Source organism: Schistocerca nitens, chromosome 4 (genome assembly GCF_023898315.1).
Source record: "Schistocerca nitens isolate TAMUIC-IGC-003100 chromosome 4, iqSchNite1.1, whole genome shotgun sequence".
NCBI classification, from domain to species: domain Eukaryota; kingdom Metazoa; phylum Arthropoda; class Insecta; order Orthoptera; family Acrididae; genus Schistocerca; species Schistocerca nitens.
In genome coordinates this window covers 693,486,943-693,493,605 of record NC_064617.1, presented here as the reverse complement: position 1 = coordinate 693,493,605, position 6,663 = coordinate 693,486,943, and the positions used below count along the sequence as shown (strand labels likewise).

General features: G+C 42.8%; 1 non-coding gene across 1 annotated transcript; it reads left to right on the top strand.

Moving 5' to 3' along the window:
• The first annotated feature begins 6,156 nt into the window (after window positions 1-6,156).
• Window positions 6,157-6,231, top strand: Trnas-cga (transfer RNA serine (anticodon CGA)). Its single transcript has one exon. It is a non-coding gene; the product is annotated as a tRNA-Ser (tRNA).
• Window positions 6,232-6,663: the final 432 nt, after the last annotated feature.

Genomic DNA, 6,663 nt, shown 5'->3' with positions numbered 1-6,663 from the left:
TTCTGGCGGTACACCTGGTCTTTCAAGTGTCCCCACAGAAAGAAGTCACAGGGGTTCATGTCTGGCGAATAGGGAGGCCAATCCACGCCGCCTCCTGTATGTTTCGGATAGCCCAAAGCAATCACACGATCATCGAAACATTCATTCAGGAAATTAAAGACGTCGGCCGTGCGATGTGGCCGGGCACCATCTTGCATAAACCACGAGGTGTTCGCAGTGTCGTCTAAGGCAGTTTGTACCGCCACATATTCACGAAGAATGTCCAGATAGCGTGATGCAGTAATCGTTTCGGATCTGAAAAATGGGCCAATGATTCCTTTGGAAGAAATGGCGGCCCAGACCAGTACTTTTTGAGGATGCAGGGACGATGGGACTGCAACATGGGGCTTTTCGGTTCCCCATATGCGCCAGTTCTGTTTATTGACGAAGCCGTCCAGGTAAAAATAAGCTTCGTCAGTAAACCAAATGCTGCCCACATGCATATCGCCGTCATCAATCCTGTGCACTATATCGTTAGCGAATGTCTCTCGTGCAGCAATGGTAGCGGCACTGAGGGGTTGCCGCGTTTGAATTTTGTATGGATAGAGGTGTAAACTCTGGCGCATGAGACGATACGTGGACGTTGGCGTCATTTGGACCGCAGCTGCAACACGGCGAACGGAAACCCGAGGCCGCTGTTGGATCACCTGCTGCACTAGCTGCGCGTTGCCCTCTGTGGTTGCCGTACGTGGTCGCCCTACCTTTCCAGCATGTTCATCCGTCACGTTCCCAATCCGTTGAAATTTTTCAAACAGATCCTTTATTGTATCGCTTTTCGGTCCTTTGGTTACATTAAACCTCCGTTGAAAACTTCGTCTTGTTGCAACAACACTGTGTTCTAGGCGGTGGAATTCCAACACCAGAAAAATCCTCTGTTCTAAGGAATAAACCATGTTGTCTACAGCACACGTGCACGTTGTGAACAGCACACGCTTACAGCAGAAAGACGACGTACAGAATGGCGCACCCACAGACTGCGTTGTCTTCTATATCTTTCACAACACTTGCAGCGCCATCTGTTGTTGAAAATTGTAACTACTGTAATTTCGAAAGTTTGTCCGCCTGAAAATGTACTGTTGTCCCAAGCATATTGCAACAAACGATGTATTTCTATCGCTGCTCATTTAGTTTTTATTGCCGTTTCAAATATACCGGTCATTTTTGAAACACCCTGTACAAAGACAAATATTGCATAGGCCTCTTTAAAAGATCTTGCAGTTCTTACATTCACTTCACAGTGCATTTACTCCTTAAATGTATTTCTGTTGTTGATGATGAAAATAAATTTATCTGAACTGTTATTTGCACATTCACATTAGTACACACAAAAATCATTTTCATCTGGAGTAGTGTATTGTATACAAGCCTGTTACAGACCTAGCAGTGTATTGATATAAGTACCACTAGCATACATAAGCATATAGTCTGAGAGATCAGTCTTTGGTATGGACAGCACAGCAGCATTTTTCCATTGCCTAGTGACCACAGGAAGCCAGCCAATGACGGAGTGTACTTCAGCGGGTAGCACAAGCCACATTGCTGCTCTGCAAATCTGACGCATGCACATGTCTGAAGCGTACCAGTGAGTGTCACACATGTAACTGGTGCAGTCGTTTTGCCGTTTGTCTAAATAGAAGTTTAGTTTATAGTTTATTTCATTTTTATCATTTTATTTCAAATAATGTCCATTGCAACAAGTAGTGACAGTCTGACACGTGAAGTGAAACTGAGGAAGAGACATGTGCTACGCAGCTAGGCCCAGGAATTTGTATTTTCAGTGAGGGGTTACTTTGAGAAATAAAAGGAAAAAAGGTGAGCCCTTATTTCTTGTTGCTCAGGTTAAGAGACTGCAACAGCTTTGAAATTAAGCACAAACACTGTTGTAATAGCAGGGATAGGAGGAGGAGGAGGAGGAGATTGGTGTTTAACGTCCTGTCAACAACAAGGTCATTAGAAACAGAGCACAAGCTTGGATTAGGGAAATATGGAGAAGGAAAGTGGCCATGCTCTTTTGGAGGAACCATCCCAGCATTTGCCTTAAGCAATTTAGGAACTCATGTAAAACCTAAATGAGCCTGGTCACAAGAGGATTTGAACCATTGTCCTCCTGAATGCGAGTCCAGTGTGCTAACCACTGCGATGATATGGAAAGAACAGTACAATATAGATTGTGACAAGAGTGGCACAACAAGGCTCCACATACCAAGAAAGAAGTGACTAGAGAAGGAGCCAATGACAACTTTGCAAGATTTCCAGAAAGGCACTGTTCATCGATAAGAAGAACAATACCATACTATCTAAATTACCTGTGTTGCTTCAGAAAGATGATCTTTTAAAAGGAAGCACATCTGTACAGTTCTGGAAGACAGAGGCTTCAGCTATTCCATGTTTAATGGACATACAATATTAACAGAAAGGACAGATGTTGTTGCTGCATGGCAGTACAGATTTCTGTGCAGAACTGTACGTGAGAGATTCGAAAGTATAGTGTGACTAGATGGAACTTGGATTAAACCCAACCATTTATTTATTAAGTAGAGGCTGGAGTGATAGGAAATGCCTGAGGGGACTATGGCAATCACTTTCAGAAATAGGCTTTACATGCAGATACAGTTTTGGGCAACTGTCTGTTAATATTTTGTTCGATAAAGACAGGTGATTACCATGAAGAGATGAACAGTGAAGTTTTTCAAAAGTGGTTTGACACATCAGTTATGACAAATCGGACAAATCCACCAGTGATTGTTAGTGATGATCCCCCACATCATTCTGTTGTTCACAATAAGACATCAATTTTAGCAACAAAAAAAATACACTGTTATTCTGTGGCTGAAAACATGAAAAGTGGATCTCACAGATGATTTGAAGAAGGCTGAATAGGTCAAAATTGTGGCACAAAAGAAACCACACTTTCCAACATATGTAATTGATAAGATTGGTAAAAGGCATATGTATTAGATCATAAGGCTTCCTCCATACTATTGTCATTTAAATGCCATTGAAGGGGTGTGGATGCAAACAAAACATCAGTTTGCTGTTAACAACAAAATATTCATGATCTCTGAAATTGGAAATCTTGTGGAAGCCATCAGCCAAGTGACAAGTGACACCTGAAAGAAAAGTGTGAACATCACTGCAAGTGTCATCAGAGAGGCAGCCAAAAAAGAAGCCATACAATAATACATCAAAATTTTACACAGAGATGACAAAAGACATTGGATACCTCCTAATATTGTGTCAGACCTACTTTTGCCCAGCACAGTGCAGCAACTCAACATGGCATGGACTCCACAGGTTGTTGGAAGCCCTGCAGAAATACTGAGCCATGCTGCCTCTACAGCACAATTGCAAAAGTGTTGCTGGTGCATGATTTTGTGCACAATCTGACTTCTTAATTACGTCCCATAAATGTTTGATGGGATTCATGATGAGCAATCTGGGACGCCAAATCATTCACTTGAATTGTCCAGGATGTTCTTCAAACCAATTGTGAACAACTGTGGCACAGTGACAAGGCACTCTGTCATCCATAAAACTTCCACTGTTGTGCATGACGTCCATGAATGACTGCAAATAGTTTCTACATAGCTGAACATAACCATTTCTAGTCAATGATTGTTTCAGTTGGACCAGAGGACCCACTCCATTCCACGTAAACAAAGCCAACACCATTATGGAGACACCAATAGCTTGCACAGCATCTTGTTGATAGCTTGGGGTCCACAGTTTCATAGGGTCTGTGCCACATTTGAACCCCACTATCAGCTCTTACTAACTAAAATCAAGACTCATCTGACCAGACCACAGTTTTTGAGCAGTCTAGGATCCAACCAATATAGTCATGAGCCCAGGAGGGGCGTTGCAGGCAATGTCGTGCTGTTAGCAAAGGCAGTCACATTGGTCATCTTCTGCCATAGCCCATTAATGCCAAATTTCATCGCACTGACCGAACGGATAGGTCCACCGCACATCCCACATTGATTTCTGTGGTTATTTCACGCAATGTTGCTTGTCTGGTAGCACAGACAACTCTGCAGAAACACTGCTGCTCTCAGTCGTCAAGTGAAGACCGTTCGCCACTGCATTGTCCATGGTTAGAAGTAATGCCTGAAATCTGGTATTCTTGGCACACTCTGGTCACTGTGGATCTCAGAATATTGATTTCCTAATGATTTCTGAAATGTGTCTAGCTCCAACTACCATATCACATTCAAAGTCTGTTAATTCCAGTCATGCAATCATAATCAAATCTGACACCTTTCCACATGAATCACCTGAGTACATATGACAGTTCCGCCAATGCACTGCCCTTTTATATCTTAAATACATATATACTACCATCACCTGCATTGTGGCCAAGTGGTTCTAGGTGCTTTAGTCTGGAACCGCGCGACTGCTACAGTCGCAGGTTCGAATCCTGTCTCGGGCATGGATGTGTGTGTTGTCCTTAGGTTAGTTAGGTTTAAGTAGTTCTAAGTTCTAGGGGACTGATGACCTCAGATGTTAAGTCCCATAGCACTCAGAGCCATTTGAACCATTTTCGAACCACCTGCATGTGTACATATCACTATCCCATGGCTTCTGTCACTTCGGTGTAGTTATATATTTGGAAGGGAGCACTAATAGTTTGAGCAGTGCTGAAAAAGACTATTCTAATCAGACTCTGACAGGAAGGCAAGTGGTGTTTTCCCACTAGCATCACACTAAGTGTACTTTTTATCAGATTAGAACAGTTAATAAAATGATAAATTATTCTGTCATTCATTGTAGAACTGATTAAAAACTGTGAATTTTTGACAATTTGTGAAAATAGTTTTGATTTTTGTTGTGAAGTATAACAAATAACTTCAGAATATTTCAGAATATTAGATATTAAATAGCTCTTTTCAGTTTTTGTATTACCAATAGTGATTGCAAATAAATTCATGCATACAAATGCAATATGTGTGTTGTTTAGACTTTTGTTCTGCTGCTAGAGAATATGACTATTACTGACCAGGTGGTGGTGCTGTAAGCCATGTTCGAGAGTGGTTTGTCTTTTGTTAATTTATGCCTTGCCTCATTGCAGGTGCCTCCTGTTTCCATATAAATGCTGAATTGTTTTGTACCCTTAAATTTTCCTGCCTGGTGGGAACATACTGTATGAATGACAGTTAAACACTTAGGCTAGTAACTGGAAGTCTTTTGGAATTACTCATTTACTGGCCAAGTGCTATGGATTGACATGGTACTGTAAATTATCTATTGAGAGACGTTTTGCTGATTGGTCCCCTACATTGTTGCAAAATAGATAAATGGAATTCACCAAGAGGTATAATATATCTTTGTCAATGTTTTTCATGTATCGTTGAATGTGAATGTAATTACACGGCTTTGCAATCAACTAATATACCAAGTGATCAAAAGTATCCAAGACACCCCCAAAACATACATTTTTTCACATTAGGTGCGTTACCTACTACCAGGTACTCCATATCAGTGACCTCAGTAGTCATTAGACATTGTGAGAAAGCAGAGTGGAGTGTTCCGCAGAACTCATGGACTTTGAACATGGACAGGTGGTTGGATGTCACTTGTGTCATACATATGTACACGAGATTTCCACACTCCTAAACATCCCTAGCTCCACTGTTTCCGATGTGACAGCGAAGTGGAAACGTGAAGGGACACATACAGCACAAAAGTGTACAGACCAACCCTGTCTGTTGACTGACAGAGACCACCGACAGTTGAAAAGGGTCATAATTAGTAATAGGCAGACATATATCCAGACCGAACCGAGACTCAAACTTGGGACCTTTGCCTTTCGCGGGCAAGTGCCCTACCAACTGAGCTACCCAAGCACGACTCACGCCCCGTCCTCATAGCTTTAATTCCGCCAGTACCTCGCCTCCTACCTTCCAAACTTCACAGAAGCTCTCCTGCGAACCTAGCAGAACTAGCACTCCTGGAAGAAAGGATATTGCGGAGACATGGCTTAGCCACGGCCTGGGGGTTGTTTCTAGAATGAAATTTTCACTCTACAGCGGAGTGTGCGCAATATCCTCTCTGTGAAATTTGAAAGGTAGGAGGCGAGGTACTGTCGGAATTAAAGCTGTGAGGATGGGGCAATGGTCGTGCTTGGATAGCTCAGTTGGTAGAGCACTTGCCCGCGAAAGGCAAAGGTCCCGAGTTCGAGTCTCGGTCCGGCACACAGTTTTAATCTGCCAGGAAGTTTCATATCAGCGCACACTCTGCTGTAGAGTGATTATTTCGTTCTAGAAACAACCCCCAGGCTGTGGCTAAGCCATGTCTCCGCAATATCCTTTCTTCCAGGAGTGCTAGTTCTACTAGGTTCGCAGGAGATCTTCTGTGAAGTTTGGTAGGTAGGAGGTGAGGTACTGGCGGAATTAAAGCTGTGAGGACAGGGCGTGAGTCGTGCTTGGGTAGCTCAGTTGGTAGAGCACTTGCCCGTGAAAGCAAAGGTCCCGAGTTCGAGTCTCGGTCCGGCACACAGTTTTAATCTGCCAGGAAGTTTCATATCAGCGCGCACTCCGCTGTAGAGTGAAAATTTCAATCTATCCAGACCATCACACAGGAATTCCAAACTGCATCAGGATCCACTGCAAGTACTATGACAGTTAG